Here is a 21255-nt window from a genome sequence, read left to right on the forward strand (position 1 = left end):
AGAAGCCGAGACGGCCAGTCCGCTCCTGCCCGTGCCACCTCCGTTTTGCCGGGTTTGTGCCAGAGCCGCGGTGAACCCTGACGGCCAGCCCCCCTCTCCCAATACTGGTGCCTGTCCGCTGGTGGGTCGAGAGAGCCCCCCTGTGGTGGAGGCAGCGCTAAGCTTTTTAATTTAAATTGTCCCTCTAATTTGAATGAATACACTTTAAATCCATTTACAAGGATCTATTGGAGGGCAAGTCTCATGCCAGCAGCCGCGTAATTCCAGCTCCAGTAGCGTCCACTAAAGCTGCTGCAGTTAAAAAGCTTTTATAAGGATCGAGCTTGGCTGTCCACCGCAAGGCATCCTAGTGCCAGTCCCAGCCCCTATGCCTTGGGGTGCCTCCTGATGCTCTTCACTAAGTATCCCGTGGTCCCGAAGCATTTCCTTTGAAAAAATTAAGTGTCCAAACTACAGGTGGTGTAGCTTGCTTAACAGCCGGGATAATCCGCTGACTAGCAGACACTGCTACTAGGCACAAAGTATTTCCTGGGCTAGATGCAGTTAAAAATTTGTAAGTAGATACTCTCGTTGGATGCTGAGAAAGCATTCCATAGAGTCTCCTGGCACGCCATATATGATTCTCTTAAAAAGCTTGGGGTAGGGGTCTAGGGGACCCTTTTATAGCCAAAATCACGGCCCTGTATCACAATACGTCACCTAGGCTGAAGATAAATGGAACTGTAGCACCGAGGGCTCGGTTGCTACAGACGTATTGCACCTCACCCAGAGGTGTGATATCTCACTCTCAGATAAGGATGGAGTGTGGATCAGGACCCGACACCTGCATGCATTACACCACATTGCCGTGGGGCAGGGCGACCAATATGCCCCTGAGATGGGCACTACAGTCCCTGTCCCTGGCTGGAGTGGGGGGAGGGAACACTGAGGAAGGGGAACCCTGCAGTGCAGGAGCAGGGAGGAAGCAGTTCCTGGGTGCATTGAGAAGGGAGTATAAAAGGTGGGCACCATCTTAGTTCAGTGCAGAGAAGTCTGAGCAGAAGTGGCAGGGAGCAGGGGCTCTGCATGAGCTCTGCTCCGGAGGCGGGCCTAGTAACAGAGGCCCAGGCCTGCAAGCGGGAGAAGGAAGGAAGAGGAGCGGAGACGGCTCCAGGAACGAGGAATGAAGGGATCCCAGGGGTGCGGACGGGCGAGTCGCCACCGCACGCCCGAATCCACCTGCGTGGAGGGGTCAGGCAAAAGGGGGAGACCGGTCCCTGAACTAGTGGAGGCAGGAAACGACCCTCAGCTAGAAACCGGAGGCTCTGACATTTTATGTGGCGCAGCCCCTTGCTCCACCCGCTAGGAAGGCACCACATAGGGTCAGGGAAATTGGCGCCAAGTTTACCAAGAGGAGGCCCGAGGCAGCCGGACAGAAGTGTTGGTAAGAAAGGCCAGACAAAGGACACACAAAGGGGGTCCTGTGAAGCGCTCAAAAGTTATCTGGGAGTTGTCTGAGCCCCTCACCTGGTGAGCACAGTACGACGTGGGCAGCCGTTACCTGCAGACGTGGTCTGGATAATAAGAACTGTGAGTAAAGGCCCTGAACTGCATCACTGACTCCGTGTCGTTACTGCTGCTGCCCTGCACCATCACCCCCATCCTCCGCATACACTGCCCTGAGGCTATACTCCTCCCGTGGGGAGTTATGCTACGCTCTGCTGCACCCACAACACCAGCCTTAGCGGTCTGCCCTGTAGCGGCGGTTCACTCTGACCGCAATCCACGGGTGGCGTAGTCGGACATTTAAACATCAAAACCACATAAATAGTTCCGCCACTGGTTTGACCGCCCTGAGCCATGGAACCGGATCGCCGCCACGAAGACTACAACCACCAGCATCCACCAAAAAGTGTCCGGCTCCGGGTGTCCCAAGGCCCAGGGGGTGCGTCAGAACATTTTCATCACCTTTCACAATCACCAATGGGACAAGGCAGGGATGTCCTCTGTCCCCTCTCTTATACATCCTAGTGACGGAGCACCTGCTCTCATCAATTCGCCATAACCCCAATATTAGGTGGATTGAGGTGGGAGGCACCTAGTACAAGTGCTCTCTATTTGCTGATGATGTCCTAGTATATATCACTCAATCACATATATCCATCCCTGCTGTTATGGCTGAAATAGATCACTTTGTTACATGGTAAAATTTTAAAATCAATGCAGCGAAGTCTGAGGCCCTCGATGTCTCCCTCCCTAAATCCATATAGGATTCCATCCAGTCCAACTTTCCCTTTGCCTGGCCCTCACAGGGTATCAAATACTTAGGAATTCCTATTCATAGAGACCTCTCCCATCTATGTTATCTTAATTTTGGGCCCTTTATTGAACAATTCCATACAGACCACGGTTGGCAAGTTAGAACTGTAAGATTCACTACGTGAACCACTGGTGTTTTGTGGAAAAGCACATGTACACCGCGTTCCAAATTATTATGCAAAAAGTGTTTAGGAGTGATAAGGGAAGAATTTGTTTGTTTGTCAGTTAAACTCATTGATGGTGATGTGTGTCAGGGCTCTTTATATCACTGTAAGCAATTGCAGACACCTGTGCTAATTAGTTTGGCAGGTGTGTCCAATGAAAGGCAAGACTACTTAAGAAGGCTCTCTCACATTATTAAGCAGCCTACATTTTCTGCCAAAATGGGAAAGAAAAAGGATGTGTCGGCTGCTGAGAAGCAACAAATTGTGGAGTGTTTAGGTCAAGGCATGACTACAATCAACATTGTGCGATGATCAGGATGAAGTGTCTTGGCAATCAAGAAGTATGTAGCTGATTCACAGTACACACGTGTGCGTGCTGATAAGGGCAAATTGAGGACTCTTTCCTACAGGCAATTACGTCAGGTTGAAACAGCAGCGGCAAAAAAGCCTTGTCATAGCAGCAGACAAGTTTTTGAAGCTGCTTGTGCCTCCAACGTCCCCCGAACAACAAGATGCAGGGTCCTTCAGAGGTTTGCAGCTGTGCATATGCCATCCTGTCGACCTCCTCTATCCACTTCACACAAGCAGAAACGGCTCCAGTGGGCCAAACATTACATGAAGACTGATTTCAAAACTGTTTTGTTCACGGATGAGTGCCATGCAGCGCTCGATGGTCCAGATGAATGGAGTGGAGGATGGCTGGTTGATGGACACCCCACGCAAACACGGCTACAGCGCCAACAAGGAGGAGGTGGAGTAATGTTTTGGGCTGGAATCATGGGGAGAGAGATTGTCGGCCCCTTTAGGATCCCTGAAGGCGCTAAAGATGAACTCCATAATGTATGTGGATTTTCTCAAACAGCACTTCCTGCCATGGTTCAAGAAGAAGAACCGTGTATTTCACAGCAAGATCATTTTTCTGCATGATAATGCACCATCTCATGCTGCACATAAAACATCTGCATCTCTGGCTGATATGGGCATAAAAGGGGACAAACTTATGGTGTGACCCCCATGCTCCCCTGACCTCTACCCCATTCAGAACCTTTGGAGCATCATTAAAAGGAGTGTCTATGATGGCAGGAGGCAGTTCACATCTAAGCAACAGCTCTGGGAGGGTATTCTGTCCTCATGCAAAACAATTGAAGCAGAAACCATCCAAAACCTGACAAATTCAATGGACGAGAGAGTTCAGAAGCTCCTTTCGAACAAGGGGTCCTATGTGAAAATGTAACATCACCTAGAATAAAGTTTTGAGTTGAAAACTGTTTGATTTCAGTTTCTAACAACCTGCTAATGCTTATAATTTCAAAAATGACCATTTTTTTGGTCTTTATTAAAATGAAAAGGTTGATCGAAAAGTTTGGGGGATCTAAGAGTGTGGCAACCCAGTAGTCATGATTACTTCGAATTCTGACAATATGAGGGTCATGCTGCAGGTAGTGCAGCAAGAAGGCACTTATGTGTCTTGCGCATCTCGGAGCCCCAAAATTATTTTCCGGGCTAGATGCAGCTAAAAATTATTTTTAATTTTAAATCTGGTGAAGCTTATTATAGATGGCCTAATAGGATCAGTGCTGCACACTGCTACAAAGCCCAAATTATTTTCCAGTCAAGATACAGATAAACATGATTAGTAATTTGAAAGCTTAAAACGGTTGGTAGGGTGATTTTAACCAATCATCAAGCTTTTACTCTCCCCAGGATGACACAGGGGTAGAAAAGTCGTTTCGGATCCATGATTTGTTCATCTTTATGAACGTGAGTCTGTCTACATTATCAGTGGAGAGCCGCGTGCGCTTATCTGTCAGCACACCACCAGCAGCGCTGAACACACGTTCAGACAGAACGCTGGCTGCGGGGCATGACAAGATCTCCAAGGCGTAAGTGGCTAGCTCCGGCCATTTATCCAGATTGGAAGCCCAAAAAGAGCAAGGGTCCAGTGACACAGTCGTGGCTTCAATGTTTACTTGGAGATACTCCTGTACCATCGTCTCTAGGCGTTGACTATGTGTCAGACTTCTTGTCTCCTGTGGCCTTGCAAAGGATGGGCTAAAAAAGTGGTGAAATGATTCCGCAAAATTGATGTTACCAGCAGATACTGTGGTTCTGTTACGGTTTGAGTGCTGAACACTTGACGGTCCCACGGTTGGCAAGTTGGAACTGTGAGATTCACTACGTGCACCACTGGTATTTTGTGGAAAAGCACATGTAAGATTCTGCAACAGTCTCTGCTGATACTCCTGCATGCGTGCATCCCTTTCTATGGCAGGAATAATTTCTGCAAATTTACTTTTGTACCGGGGATCTAACAGTGTGGCAACCCAGTAGTCAGGATTATTTCTAATTCTCACAATTCGAGGGTCATGTTGCAGGTAGTGCAGCAAGAAGGCACTCATGTGTGTTGCGCATCCAGGAGCACCAAGTCCCTGTTGTGTTGGTGGCGAGGTAACAATCATGCTTCCTTCCTCTGTCCTCTCCCCTCAACCTCGCACAACAGAAATGTGATCAAGGTCTCCCTCATCTGATGAGTCTTCCATCAGTTCGTCCTCCACTTCTTCCTGGGCTCCTGCACCTTCCTCACTAGTTTGGCTGCTACCATGCGCCCTGGTAAAACCATCTCCCCCACCCTCACATGCCTGCCGCCTTGGTGCTGCCGACCGTCTGGACCTTGCAGATGTTAGCCCTTCCGCATACAACTCCTCCTCCTCTACTTCCTCCACCTCCTCTTGTGCCACCACCTGACTCCGAATTCTGTTTAACATGTGCTCCAGCATGTAAATCACCGGAATAGTCATGCTGATAATGGCATCGTCAGCACTAAACATCTTCGTCGCCATTTCAAAACTGTGCAGAAGGGTGCATAGGTTCCTGATCTGAGAACACTCCTCCAGCGTGATTTGCCCCACCTCTGAATCTCGTTGGCCCAGGCTATACGTCAGAACGTATTGCACCAGGGCTTGTCGGTGCTGCCACAGTCGCTGCAACATGTGCAGAGTTGAATTCCACCGGGTAGGCACATCGCATTTTAGCCGGTGAAGTGGCAGGCCCAACGACTTCTGTAGAGATGTAAGTCGCTGAGCTGCGGGATGCGAACGGCGGAAGTGAGCACACAGCGACCGTGCCCTCTGCAGAAGGCCATCTAATCTGGGATAGTGGGCTAAAAATTGCTGGACAACCAGGTTCAACACGTGAGCCATACAAGGCACGTGTGTGACATTGCCCCGGCGAAGGGCCGCACCCAGGTTTGCAGCATTGTCGCACACGGCCTTCCCTGGTTTCAGGTCCAGTGGAGACAACCATTCATGAAATTGGTTCTCCAGAGCTGACCACAACTCCTCAGCTGTGTGACTCACATTTCCCAGACATTTCAATGTAAAAACCGCCTGATGACGTTGAGCCCTACTGCCAGCATAGTAAGGAGGTGTGCAGGATCCCTTCTGCGCAGTTAGAAAGCTTGTGGCATGACCAGACAGGCTTTGGGTGCAGGTGGAAGACCGAGAGGAGGTTGAGGAGGCAGAAGCAGTAGAGGAACTTTGACATAAAGAGGATTGACGCACAACTCGTGGGGACGGCAAGACTTGGACAGCAGCCCCTTGTCCTGCTGTCACCATAGTTACCCAGTGCCCAGTCAGCGACATGTAACGCCCCTGTCCATGCCTACTCGTCCAAGTGTCTGTGGTGAAATGCACCCTGTCACACACAGAGTTTCTCAAAGAAGCGGTGATGTTGTGTGCGACATGCTGGTGGAGCGCAGGCACACCTTTCTTTGAGAAGTAGTGCCGACTGGGCATCTGGTACTGGGGCACTGCGACAGACATAAGGTCTCGAAAATCCTCTGTGTCCACCAGGCGGAAAGGCAGCATTTCTGTAGCCAAGAGCTTGCAGATGGTGAAATTCAACCTCTTAGCTTTCTCATGGCTACAAGGAAATGGTCTTTTACTTGTCCACATCTGAAGGACCGAGGGCTGGCTATTGTGCTTAGACGGGGTTGATAAGGGTGTCCCCGGCAAACTGCCAGTCTGTGAGGAAGATGCAGGCGGACATGTTAGGTTGCCTTGATCCAAAGGTGGTGCTATCGATGTCGGACAGCGCTCAACACCAGCTGGTGTTACCACCTCCAAAGAAAATGATGACCTGCCAATCACGCTGGCTGTTGCGGGTAAAGAGGTGGCAGGTCTGCGCCCCAAAACAGGTGTCACTGCTGTCCCCCCAGTCACAGAGGATGAAGAGGCCGCGGATGCACAAGATATGGCAGACGGTGATTGGCCCGGCCGGCTAGGCCGCATTGTAGCACACTGAGCTTCCCACTGCAACTTATGCTTCATGTCCATGTGCCGGTTCATGCATGAAGTACTCAAACTATGTATTTTTTGGCCTCTACTTAGCTTTTGCTGACAAATGTTACAGATAACACGAGTTGGGTCATCTTTATCGATCTGAAAAAATGCCCAGGCTATGCAAGGCTTAGCACCCATGCGACCTGAAGAGCCACCACGACTTGTGGTGAGAGGCAGAGTTGTGTTTGAGGATGCAGTTGTTGACATGCTTCCAGTACTACCTCTCTGTCCAGGAAGGCCAACCTGACCTCGTCGTCACTAGCATCTTCCTCCACCTCCTCTGCTGACCTCATCTCTTGGCTGACTGTGGGTTGACAGTAAGTGGGATCTCCGACCTCATCATCATCACCCTGTGCGTTATCACACCTGTCGTCCTCAGAGCCAACCTGTTCCTGCCCTGACAAAAAACTAAAGTTGTCGCTCCAATCAGGTATTTGATTCTTATCATCGTCTTCCTCATTGTCTCCACCAACAGGAGTTACAGTTTGGGAATGAGGGTCTACATTATGGTCAGAACCTTCTGCGTCTGGTCCTGGATCCGACTCATAAAGATTCTGGGCATCAGTGCAGATCATTTCCTCGTCTGGATTCACAGAAGTGCTGGAGTCGACCTCTGATTCCCAGGCTATAGTATGAGTAAACAGCTCTGCAGACTCAACCATCTGTTCTACCTCATACTCAGACGGGCAGCTGGAGATTTGGGAGCTGTGAACAAGTGCGATTTGGGTGACACCTTTGAGGACTGGAGTATTTGTGATGTTGAAGTTGATGTGGAGGAGAGCCCACTTAAAGGAGCACTTGATATCCGTTGAAGCACCTGCTGTTTTTGTGCCTCATCTGGAATTTGTAGCAATTGGCGTGGCCGTAAGAAAGGGATCTTATCACATTGTCCGCTAAAAGAAGTAGACATTTTAGTTTGGCTGGAAGATGGTCTTTCTTCTGCACCTACCCCACGGACACAACCTTTTTTCCCCTTCCCAACACGCCTATTCCCCTTTCCACCAGCAGCAGGCCTTTTTCCACTCATTTTGGTGGTTAACTAATTCACAACTCTGGAGTTGTTTGCACAAAAAACAATGGATGGTAACCGAGCAGAGCTGAGTGGCCAAACTGTGGTATTAGGCCAAAACTATTGGCTGGGCTAGATGCAGAAAAAAAGTATTTTTAATTTGCAACCTGATGGAGGTCAGTATAGATGGACTAATAGAACAAGTCCCACACGCTGCTAGAAGCCCAAATATTTTTTCAGCTATAAATGAAGAAAAAAATTATTTTTAATTTGCAACCTGATGGAGGTCAGTATAGATGGACTAATAGACCAAGTCCCACACACTGCTAGAAGCCCAAATATTTTTTCAGAGCTACATGCAGAAAAAAATTATTTTTAATTTGCAACCTGATGGAGGTCAGTATAGATGGACTAATAGAACAAGTCCCACACGCTGCTAGAAGCCCAAATATTTTTTCAGAGATAAATGAAGAAAAAAATTATTTTTAATTTGCAACCTGATGGAGGTCAGTATAGATGGACTAATAGACCAAGTCCCACACACTGCTAGAAGCCCAAATATTTTTTCAGAGCTAGATGCAGAAAAAAATTATTTTTAATTTGCAACCTGATGGAGGTCAGTATAGATGGACTAATAGACCAAGTCCCACACACTGCTAGAAGCCCAAATATTTTTTCAGAGCTAGATGCAGAAAAAAATTATTTTTAATTTGCAACCTGATGGAGGTCAGTATAGATGGACTAATAGAACAAGTCCCACACGCTGCTAGAAGCCCAAATATTTTTTCAGAGATAAATGAAGAAAAAAATTATTTTTAATTTGCAACCTGATGGAGGTCAGTATAGATGGACTAATAGACCAAGTCCCACACACTGCTAGAAGCCCAAATATTTTTTCAGAGCTAGATGCAGAAAAAAATTATTTTTAATTTGCAACCTGATGGAGGTCAGTATAGATGGACTAATAGACCAAGTCCCACACACTGCTAGAAGCCCAAATATTTTTTCAGAGCTAGATGCAGAAAAAAATTATTTTTAATTTGCAACCTGATGGAGGTCAGTATAGATGGACTAATAGACCAAGTCCCACACACCGCTAGAAGCCCAAATATTTTTTCAGAGCTAGATGCAGAAAAAAATTATATTCAGTTTGCAACCTGATGGAGGTCAGTATAGATGGACTAATAGAATGATGCTATGCCCAAAAGATTTTACTTCACTAGGTGCAGTAAAAAAATTGGTATTCTATACACAGGTGGTATATCTTGCAACACAGATAGGCTACTCCACTGACTAACACACTCTGCAATAGGCCAAAAAGGATTAGCTTTGCTAGATTCAGCCAAATGCTGTGAAAAAAACTTGCAAAGCACTGGCACAGACCTGCCTGGCAAAAACTGATAGGAACTGATGTAACCTAGTCCTGAAAAGGACTCCAATTACAATTAGTCTTTACTCCCACAATCTATCTATTTAAGAGCACAGACCTGCCTGATAAAAGTCATAGGAAATGCTGTAACCTAGTCCTTAAAAGGACTGCAATCACAACTATTCCCTACTCCCAAGCTATCTGTATATTTGTGCGAAAATTGGCTTGAAATTAACAAGGTATAGCGCACACAGCAACAGCGGTGCCGTCTAACACGCAGCTGCAGCAGTGAGAAAATGGTGGCGACGGGGAAAATGGCTTGGTCTTATAGGGCAAGGACATGTGACATACACTGCCAATCACACATGCCCTTGCTTGTGTGAAAAAAAGCACTTCGCTCCGTGTGTGCGCTGCTGATAGGCTGACAGATTGCACCTCCCCACTGCAAATGCGGGAAAGAGAAAAAAAAATGGAGATCTTCATTGTTCCTGCAGAGATCCATCCCCTGCCCCTCCCCCCGCCCCGCTGTACACTCAAACTGCGTATTAACATTAATTTTCATCATTACTGAGAAAAAATCCAGTTATGATTTTGGTGCACGAACAGTTATCGAACATAACCTCGAACAGCCGAATTATTCTCAAATTGTTCGTGTTCGCCGACCGGCTCGAACACCGCCCAAAACAGCTCGAATTTGAGATTGGCGAACAGTTCGAGTAGAACAACGCTCATCTCTATATATGAGTAACAGGAAGGTTTTCAATGGATAAAATGAATGAATATTGTCTTTGCACAAACAGTCTATTCTCTGCTTGGAAAGGTGGAATTCTGAAATGTTTTGTTTTTTCCTGCTCCTTTTAGCATGCTAAAGAAGATTCTAAGAGAGTGAGCTGCTATCTGTTTGTATTCAGCCAATACCTTCAACCATTTCTGGTATATGAGTAACAGGATGGTTTTCAATGTCTAAAATCATTGAATAATGTCATTGCACAAGCAGTCATTTTTCTGCTTGGAAAGGTGGAATTCTGAAATTTTTTGCTTTTTCCTGCTCCTTTTAGCATGCTAAAGAAGATTCAAAGAGGGTGAGCTGCTATCTGTTTATGTTCAGCCAATTCCTTCAACCAGTTCTGGTATATGAGCAACAAGACGTTTTTCAATGGCTAAAATCAATGAATAATGTCATTGCTCAAAAAGTCATTTCTCTGCTTTGAAAGGTGGAATTCTGAAATTTTTTGCTTTTTCCTGCTACTTTTAGCATGCTAAAGGAGATTCAAAGAGGGTGAGCTGCTATCTGTTTGCGTTCAGCCAATACCTTCAACCATTTCTGGTATATGAGTAACAGGATGGTTTTCAATGGCTAAAATCAATGAATAATGTCATTGCACAAACAGTCATTTCTCTGCTTATAATGGTGGAATTCTGAAATTTTTTGATTTTTCCTGCTACTTTTAGCATTCTAAAGAATATTCAAAGATGGTGGGTTGCTATCTCTTTGCGTTCAGCCAATACCTTCAAACATTTCTGGTATAAGAGTAACAGGACAATTTTCAATGTCTAAAATCAATGAATAATGTCATTGCACAAACAGTCATTTCTCTGCTTGGAACGGCGGAATTCTGAAATTTTTTGCTTTTACCTGCTCCTTTTAGCATGCTAAAGAAAATTCAAAGAGGGTGAGCTGCTATCTGTTTGCGTTCAGCCGATGCCTTCAACCATTTCTGGTACATGAGTAACAGGATGTTTTTCAATGGCTAAAATCAATGAATAATGTCATTGCTCATTAAGACATTTGTCTGCTTGGAAAGGTGGATTTCTGAAATTGTTTTGCTTTTTCCTTCTCCTTTTAGCATGCTAAAGAAGATTCAAAGAGGGTGATCTTCTATCTGATTGAGTTCAGCCAATACCTTCAACAATTTCTGGTATATGAGTAACAGGACGGTTTTCAATGTCTAAAATCAATGAATATTATCATTGAACAAACAGTCATTTCTCTGCTTGGAAAAGTGGTATTCTGAAATAATTTTGATTTTCCTGCTCCTTTTAGCGTGCTAAGGAAGATTCAAAGAGTGAGAGTTGCTGTCTGTTTGCGTTCAGCCAATACCTTCAACCTTTTCTGGTATATGAGTAACAGGATATTTTTCAATGACTAAAATCAATGAATAATGTCATTGCAAAAACAGTCATTTCTCTGCTTTGAAAGGTGGAAATCTGAAGTTTTTTGCTTTTTCCTGCTACTTTTAGCATGCTAAAGAAGATTCAAAGAGGGTGAGCTGCTATCTGTTTGCGTTCAGCCAATACCTTCAACCGTTTCTGGTATATGGGAGGCATGATTGTTTTCAATGGCTAAAATCAATGAATAATGTCATTGCACAAAGAGTCATTTCTGTGCTTGGAAAGGTGGAATTCTGAAATTTTTTGCTTTTTCCTGTTCCTTTTAGCATGATAAAGAAGATTGAAAGAGGGTGAGCTGCTATCTGTTGGAATTCAGCCAAATACCTTAAAACCATTTCGGGTATATGAGAAAAATGACGGTATTCAATGGCTAAATTGAATGAGTAATGTCATTACACAAACAGTCATTTCTCTGCTTCGAAAGGAGGAATTCTGAAATGTTTTGCTTTTTCCTGCTCGTTTTAGCATACTAAAGAAGATTCACAGAGGGTGAGCTGCTATCTGTTTTTGTTCAGCCAATTCTTTCAACCAGTTCTGGTACATGAGCAACAAGACGTTTTTCAATGGCTAAAATCAATGAATAATGTCATTACACAAACAGACATTTCTCTGCTTGGAAAGGTGGAATTCTGAAATTATTTTGCTTTTTCCTGCTCCTTTTAGTGTGCTAAAGAAGATTCAAAGAGGGTGAGTTGCTGTCTGCTTACGTTCAGTCAATGCCTTCATCCATTTCTGGTGTATTAGTAACAGAATATTTTTCAATGGCTAAAATCAATGAATAATGTCATTGCACAAACAGTCAGTTCTCTGCTTGTAAAAGTAGAATTCTGATATTTTTTGCTTTTTCCTGCTCCTTTTAGCATGCTAAAGAAGATTCAAAGAGAGTGAGCTGCTATCTGTTTGCGTTCAGCCAATACCTTCAACCGTTTCTGGTATATGGGAGTCAGGATGGTTTTCAATGGCTAAAATCAATGAATAATGTCAATGCACAAAGAGTCATTTCTCTACTTGGAAAGGTGGAATTCTGAAATTTTTTGCTTTTTCCTGTTCCTTTTAGCATGATAAAGAAGATTCAAAGAGGGTGAGCTTCTATCTGTTTGCGTTCAGCCAATACCTTCAACCATTTCTGGTATATGAGTAACAGAACGTTTTTCAATGGCTAAAATCAATGAATAATGTCATTGCACAAACAGTCATTTCTCTGCTTGGAAAGAGGAAATTCTGAAATTATTTTTCTTTTTCCTGCTCCTTTTAGCGTGCTAAAGAAGATTCAAAGAGGGTGAGTTGCTGTCTGTTTACAATCAGCCAATGCCTTCAACCATTTCTGGTGTATGAGTAACAGAATGTTTTACAATGGCTAAAATTAATGAATAATGTCATTGCACAAACAGTCATTTCTCTGCTTGTAAAAGTGGAATTCTGAAATTTTTTGCTTTTCCTGCTTCTTTTATCATGCTAAAGAAGATTCAAAGATGGTGAGCTGCTATCTCTTTGTGTTCAGCCAATACCTTCAACAATTTCTGGTATAAGAGTAACAGGACTGTTTTCAATGGCTAAAATCAATGAATAATGTCATTGCACAAACAGTCAATTCTCTGTTTTGAAAGTTGGAATTCTGAAATTTTTTGCTTTTTCCTGCCCCTTTTAGCATGCTAAAGAAGATTCAAAGAGGGTGAGCTGCAATCTGTTTGCGTTCAGCCAATACCTTCAACCATTTCTGGTATATGACTAACAGGATGTTTTTCAATGGCTAAAATCATTGAATCATGTCATTGCACAAACAGTCATTTCTCTGCTTTGAAAGGTGGAAATCTGAAATTTTTTGCTTTTTCCTGCTACTTTTAATATGCTAAAGAAGATTCAAAGAGGGTGAGCTGCTGTTTGTGTTCAGCCAATACCTTCAACCAATTCTGGTATATGAGTGACAGGACGGTTTTCAATGGCTAAAATCAATGAATAATGTCATTGCACAAACATGCTATTCTCTGCTTGGAAAGGTGGAATATTGAAATGTTTTGCTTTTTCCTGCTCCTTTAAGCATGCTAAAGAAGATTCAAGGAGGGTGAGCTGCTATCTGTTTGCATTCAGCCAATATTTTCAACCATTTCTGGTATATGAGTAACAAGACAGTTTTCAATGTCTAAAATCAATGAATAATGTCATTGCACAAACAGTCATTTTTCTGCTTGAAAAGGTGGAATTCTGAATTTTTTTGCTTTTTCTGGCTCCTTTTAGCATGCTATAGAAGATTCAAAGAGGGTGAGCTGCTATCTGTTGGAATTCAGCCAAATACCTTAAAACCATTTCGGGTATATGAGAAAAATGACGGTATTTAATGGCTAAATTGAATGAATAATGTCATTACACAAACAGTAATTTCTCTGCTTGGAAAGGTGGAATTCTGAAATTTTGTGCTTTTTCCGTCTCCTTTAAGCATGCTAAAGAAGATTCAAAGAGCGTGAACTGCTATCTGTTTATGTTCAGCCAATTCCTTCAACCAGTTCTGGTATATGAGCAACAGGACTTTTTTCAATGGCTAAAATCAATGAATAAGGTCATTGCACAAACAGTCATTTCTCTGCTTGGGAAGGTGGAAACCTGAATTTTTTTGCTTTTTCCTTCTCCTTTTAGCATGCTAAAGAAGATTCAAAGAGGGTGAGCTGCTATCTGTTTGCATTCAGCCAATACCTTAAAACCATTTCTTGTATATGAGAAAAATGACGGTATTCAATGGCTAAATTAAATGAATAATGTCATTACACAATCAGTCATTTCTCTGCTTGGAAAGGTGGATTTCTGAAATGTTTTGCTTTCTCCTGCTCCTTTTAGCATGCTAAAGAAGATTCAAAGAGGGTGAGCTGCTTTCTGTTTGCGTTCAGCCAATAGCTTCAACAATTTCTGGTGTATGAGTTACAGAACGTTTTTAAATGGCTAAAATCAATGAATAATATCATTGCACAAACAGTGATTTCTCTTCTTGGAAAGGTGGAATTCTGAATTTATTTTGCTTTTTCCTGCTTCTTTTAGCGTGCTAAAGAAGATTCAAAGAGGGTGAGTTGCTGTCTGTTTACGTTCAGCCAATGCCTTCAACCATTTCTGGTTTATGAGTAACAGAATGTTTTTCAATGGTTAAAATCAATGAATAATGTCATTGCACAAACAGTGATTTCTCTTCTTGGAAAGGTGTAATTCTGAATTTATTTAGCTTTTTCCTGCTTCTTTTAGCGTGCTAAAGAAGATTCAAAGAAGGTGAGCTGCTATCTGTTTGCGTTCAGCCAATACCTTCAACCATTTCTGGTATAAGAGTAACAGGACGGTTTTCAATGGCTAAAATCAATGAATAATGTCATTGCAGAAATAGTCATTTCTCTGCTTGGAAAGGTGGAATTCTGAAATTTTTTGTTTTTTCCTTCTCCTTTAAGCATGCTAAAGAAGATTCAGAGAGTGTGTGCTGTCTGGTTGCTTTCAGCGAATATCTTCATCCATTTCTTCTATATGAGTAACAGGACGGTTTTCAATGGCTAAAATGAATGAATATTTTCTTTGCACAAACAGGCTATTCTCTGCTTGGAAAGGTGGAATTTTGAAATGTTTTGCTTTTTCCTGGTCCTTTAAGCATGCTAAAGAAGATTCAAAGAGGGTGAGCTGCTACCTGTTTGCATTCAGCCAATATTTTCAACCATTTCTGATATATAAGTAACAAGACAGTTTTCAATGTCTAAAATCAATGAATAATGTCATTGCACAAACAGTCATTTTTCTGCTTGGAAAGGTGGAATTCTGAATTTTTTTGCTTTTTCTGGCTCCTATTAGCATGCTATAGAAGAATCAAAGAGGGTGAGCTGCTAACTGTTGGAATTCAGCCAAATACCTTAAAACCATTTCGGGTATATGAGAAAAATGACGGTATTTAATGGCTAAATTGAATGAATAATGTCATTACACAAACAGTAATTTCTCTGCTTGGAAAGGTGGAATTCTGAAATTTTGTGATTTTTCCGTCTCCTTTAAGCATGCTAAAGAAGATTCAAAGAGCGTGAACTGATCCTTTTATGTTCAGCCAATTCCTTCAACCAGTTCTGGTATATGAGCAACAGGCCTTTTTTCAATGGCTAAAATCAATGAATAAGGTCATTGCACAAACAGTCATTTCTCTGCTTGGAAAGGTGGAAACCTGAAATTTTTTGCTTTTTCCTGCTACTTTTAGCATTCTAAAGAAGATTCAAAGAGGGTGAGCTGCTATCTGTTTGCGTTCAGCCAATACCTTCAATCATTTCTGGTATATGAGTGACAGGACGGTTTTCAATGGCTAAAATCAATGAATAATGTCATTGCACAAATAGTCATTTCTCTTCTTGAAATGGTGGAATTCTGAAATTTTTTGCTTTTTCCTACTCCTTTTAGCATGCTAAAGAATATTTAAATAGGGTGAGCTGCTATCTGTTTGCGTTCAGCCAATACCTTCAACCATTTCTGGTATATGAGTAACAGAACATTTTTCAATGGCTAATATCAATGAATAATGTCATTGCACAAACAGTAATTTCTCTGCTTGGAAAGGTGGAATTCTGAAATATTTGCTTTTTCCTACTCCGTTTAGCATGCTAAAGAATATTCAAATAGGGTGAGCTGCTCTCTATTTGCATTCAGCCAATAACTTCAACCATTTCTGGTACATGAGTAACAGGATGGTTTTCAATGGCTAAAATCAATGAATAATGTCATTGAACAAACAGTCATTTCTCTGCTTTGAAAGGTGGAAATCTGAATTTTTTTGTTTTTTCCTGCTACTTTTAGCATGCTAAAGTAGATTCAAAGAGGGTGAGCTGCTATCTGTTTGCGTTCAGCCAATACCTTCAACCATTTCTGCCAAATGAGTAATAGGATGGTTTTCAATGGCTAAAATCAATGAATAATGTCATTGCACAAATAGTCATTTCTCTGCTTGGAAAGGTGGAATTCTGATTTTTTTTTTTTTTCCTTCTCCTTTAAGCATGCTAAAGAAGATTCAAAGAGTGTGAGCTGTCTGGTTTCTTTCAGCAAATACCTTCATCCATTATTTGTATATGAGTATCAGGATGGTTTTCAATGGCTAAAATGAATGAATATTTTCTTTGCACAAACAGTCTATTCTCTGCTTGGAAAGGTGGCATTTTGAAATGTTTTGTTTTTTCCTGCTCCTTTTAGCATGCTAAAGAAGATTCAAAGAGGGTGAGCTGCTATCTGTTTGCATTCAGCCAATATCTTCAACCATTTCTTGTATATGAGTAACAGGACGGTTTTCAATGTCTAAAATCAATGAATAATGTCATTGCACAAACTGTCATTTTTCTGCTTGGAAAGGTGGAATTCTGAATTTTTTTGCTTTTTCCTGCTACTTTTAGGATGCTATAGAAGATTCAAAGAGGGTGAGCTGCTATCTGTTGGAATTCAGCCAAATACCTAAAAACCATTTTGGGTATATGAGAAAAATGACGGTATTCAATGGCTAAATTGAATGAATAATGTCATTACACAAACAGTAATTTCTCTGTTTGGAAAGGTGGAATTCTGAAATTTTGTGCTTTTTCCGTCTCCTTTAAGCATGCTAAAGAAGATTCAAAGAGGGTGAACTGCTATCTGTTTATGTTCAGCCAATTCCTTCAACCAGTTCTGGTATATGAGCAACAGGCTTTTTTTCAATGGCTAAAATCAATGAATAAGGTCATTGCACAAACAGTCATTTCTCTGCTTGGAAAGGTGGAAACCTGAAATTTTTTGCTTTTTCCTGCTACTTTTAGGATTCTAAAGAAGATTCAAAGAGGTTGAGCTGCTATCTGTTTGCATTCATGCAATACCTTCAACCATTTCTGGTATATGAGTGACAGGGTGGTTTTCAATGGCTAAATTCAATGAATAATGTCATAGAACGAACAGTCATTTCTATGTTTGAATGGTGGAATTCTGAAATTATTTAGCTTTTTCTTGCTCCTTTTAGCGTGCTAAAGAAGATTCAAAGAGTGTGAGTTTCTGTCTGTTTGCGTTCAGCCAATGCCTTCAACCATTTCTGGTATATGAGTAACAGGACTGTTTTCATTGTTGAAAATCAAATAATAATATCATTGCACAAACAGTCATTTCTCTGCTTTGAAGGTGGAATTTTGAAATTTTTTGCTTTTTCCTGCTTCTTTTAGCATGCTAAAGATGATTCAAAGAGGGTGAGCTGCTATCTGTTTGCGTTCAGCTGATGCCTTCCACCATTTCTGGTATAAGAGTAACAGGACGGTTTTCAATGGCTAAAATCAATGAATAATGTCATTGCACAAACAGTCATTTCTCTGCTTGAAATGTTGGAATTCTGAAATTTTTTGCTTTTTCCTGCTACTTTTAGTGTGCTAAAGAACATTCAAAGAGGGTGAGCTGCTATCTGTTTGCGTTCAGCCAATACCTTCAACCATTTATGGTATATGAGTGACAGGACGGTTTTCAATGGCTAAAATCAATGAATAATGTCATTGCACAAACAGTCATTTCTCTGCTTGGAAAGGTGCAATTCTGAATTTTTTTGCTTTTTCCTTCTCCTTTTAGCATGCTAAAGAAGATTCAAAGAGGGTGAGCTGCTATCTGTTTGCATTCAGACAATACCTTAAAACCATTTCTTGTATATGAGAAAAATGATGGCATTCAATGGCTGAATTAAATGAATAATGTCATTACACAATCAGTCATTTCTCTGCTTGGAAAGGTGGAATTCTGAAATGTTTTGCTTTCTCCTGCTCCTTTTAGCATGCTAAAGAAGATTCAAAGAGGGTGAGCTGCTATCTGTTTGCGTTCAGCCAATAGCTTCAACCATTTCTGGTATATGAGTAACAGAATGTTTTTCAATGGCTAAAATCAATGAATAATGTCATTGCACAAGCAGTGATTCTCTTCTTGGAAAGGTGGAATTCTGAAATTATTTTGCTTTTTCCTGCTTCTTTTAGCGTGCTAAAGAAGATTCAAAGATGGTGAGTTGCTGTCTGTTTACGTTCAGCCAATGCCTTCAGCCATTTCTGGTTTATGAGTAACAGAATGTTTTTTAATGGTTAAAATCAAGGAATAATGTCATTGCTCAAACAGTCATTTCTCTGCCTGTAAAAGTGGAATTCTGAAATGTTTTGCTTATTCCTGCTCCTTTTAGCATGCTAAAGAAGATTCAAAGATGGTGGGCTGCTATCTGTTTGCGTTCAGCCAATACCTACAACCGTTTCTGGTATAAGAGTAATAGGGTGGTTTTCAATGGCTAAAATCAATGAATAATGTCATTGCACAAACAGTCATTTCTCTGCTTGGAATGGTGGAATTCTGAAATATTTTGCTTTTACCTGCTCCTTTTAGCATGCTAAAGAAGATTCAAAGAGGGTGAGCTTCTATCTGTTTGCGTTCAGCCAATACCTTCAACCAATTCTGGTATATGTGTAACAGGATGGTTTTCAATGGCTAAAATCAATGAATAATGTCATTGCACAAACAGTCATTTCTCTGCTTTGAAAGCTGGAATTCTGAAATTTTTTTGTTTTTCCTGCTACTTTTAGCATGCTAATGAAGTTTAAAAGAGGGTGAGCTGCTATCTGTTTGCGTTCAGCCAATACCTTCAACCATTTCTGGTATATGAGTAATAGGATGGTTTTCAATGGCTAAAATCAATGAATAATGTCATTGCAGAAATAGTCATTTCTCTGCTTGGAAAGGTGGAATTCTGAAATGTTTTGTTTTTTCCTTCTCCTTTAAGCGTGCTAAAGAAGATTCAAAGAGTGTGAGCTGTCTGGTTGCGTTCAGCGAATACCTTCATCCATTTCTTGTATATGAGTAACAGGATGGTTTTCAATGGCTAAAATGAATGAATATTTTCTTTGCATAAACAGCCATTTTTCTGCTTGGAAAGGTGGAATTCTGAATTTTTTTGCTTTTTCCTGATCCTTTTAGCATGCTATAGAAGATTCAAAGAGGGTGGGCTGCTATCTGTTGGAATTCAGCCAAATACCTTAAAACCATTTCGGGTATATGAGAAAAATGACAGTATTCAATGGCTAAATTGAATGAATAATATCATTACACAAACAATAATTTCTCTGCTTGGAAAGGTGGAATTCTTAAAATTTGTGCTTTTTTCCGTCTCCTTTAAGCATGCTAAAGAAGATTTAAAGAGGGTGAACTGCTTTCTGTTTATGTTCTGCCAATTCCTTCAACCAGTTCTGGTATATGAGCAACAGGACTTTTTTCAATGGCTAAAATCATTGAATAAGGTCATTGCACAAACAGTCATTTCTCTGCTTGGAAAGGTGGAAACCTGAAATTTTTTGCTTTTTCCTGCTACTTTTAGCATTCTAAAGAAGATTCAAAGAGGGTGAGCTGCTATCTGTTTGCGTTCAGCCAATACCTTCAACCATTTCTGATATATGAATAACAGGATGTTTTTCAATGGCTAAAATCAATGAATAATGTCATTGCACAAACAGTCATTTCTCTGCTTGTAAAGGTCTAATTCTGAAATTTTTTGCTTTTTCCTGCTCCTCATAGAATGCTAAAGAAGATTCAAAGAGGGTGAGCTGCTATCTTTTTGAGTTCAGCCAATACCTTCAACCATTTCTGATATATGAGTAACAGTACTTTTTTCAATGGCTAAAATCAGTGAATAATGTCAATGCACAAACAGTCATTTGTCTGCTTGGAAAGATGGAATTGTGATTTTTTTTCGCTTTTTTCTGCTCCTTTTAGCGTGCTAAAGAAGATTCAAAGAGGGTGAGTTCTGTTTGCGTACAGCCAATACCTTCAACCATTTCTGGTATATGAGTAACAGGACGTTTTTCAATGGCTAAAATCAATGAATAATGTCATTGCACAAACAGTCATTTCTCTGCTTTGAAAGGTGGAATTCTGAAATTTTTTGCTTTTTCTGCTCTTTTTAGCATGCTAAAGAAGATTCAAAGAGGGTGAGTTGCTGTCTGTGTGCGTTCAGCCAATACCTTCAACCATTTCTGGAATATGAGTAACAGGATGGTTTTCAATGGCTAAAATCAATGAATAATGTCATTGCGCAAACACTAATTTCTCTGCTTGGAAAGGTGGAATTCTAAAAATGTTTTGCTTTTTCCTGCTCCTTTTAGCATGCTAAAGAAGATTCAAAGAGGGTGAGCTGCTATCTGTTTACGTTCAGCCAATAGCTTCAACCATTTCTATTATATGAGTAACAGGACGATTTTCAATGGCTAAAATCAATGAATAATGTCATTGCACAAGCAGTCATTTCTCTGCTTGGAAAGGTGGAAATCTGAAATTTTTTTGCTTTTTCCTGCGTATATTAGCATGCTAAAGAATATTCAAAGAGGGTGAGCTGCTATCATTTTGCGTTCAGCCAATACCTTCAACCAATTCTGGTATATGAGTAACAGGAAATTTTTCAATGTCTAAAATCAATGAATAATGTCATTGCACAAACAGTCATTTCTCTGCTTGGAAAGGTGGAATTCTGAAATTGTTTTTCTTTTTCCTGCTCATATTAGCATGCTAAAGAAGATTCAAAGACGTTGAGCTGCTATCTGTTTGCGTTAAGCCAATACCTTCAACCATTTCTGGTATATGAGTAACAGCACGTTTTTCAATAGCTAAAATCAATGAATAATGTCATTGCACAGTCAATTCTCGGCTTCGAAAGGTGGAATTCTGAAATGTTTTGCTTTTTCCTGCTCCTTTTAGCATGCTAAAGAAGATTCAAAGAGGGTGAGCTGCTATCTGTTTTCATTCAGCCAATACCTTCAACCATTTCTGGTATATGAGTAACAGGATGGTTTTCAATAGCTAAAATCAATGAATAATGTCATTGCACAAACAGTCATTTCTCTGCTTGGAAAGGTGGAATTCTGAAATTTTTTGCTTTTTCCTGCT

This window comes from Phyllobates terribilis, unplaced genomic scaffold, assembly GCF_046119375.1.
Source record: "Phyllobates terribilis strain yellow unplaced genomic scaffold, ASM4611937v1 Scaffold_11__3_contigs__length_659146591, whole genome shotgun sequence".
Classification (NCBI taxonomy): Eukaryota; Metazoa; Chordata; class Amphibia; order Anura; family Dendrobatidae; genus Phyllobates; species Phyllobates terribilis.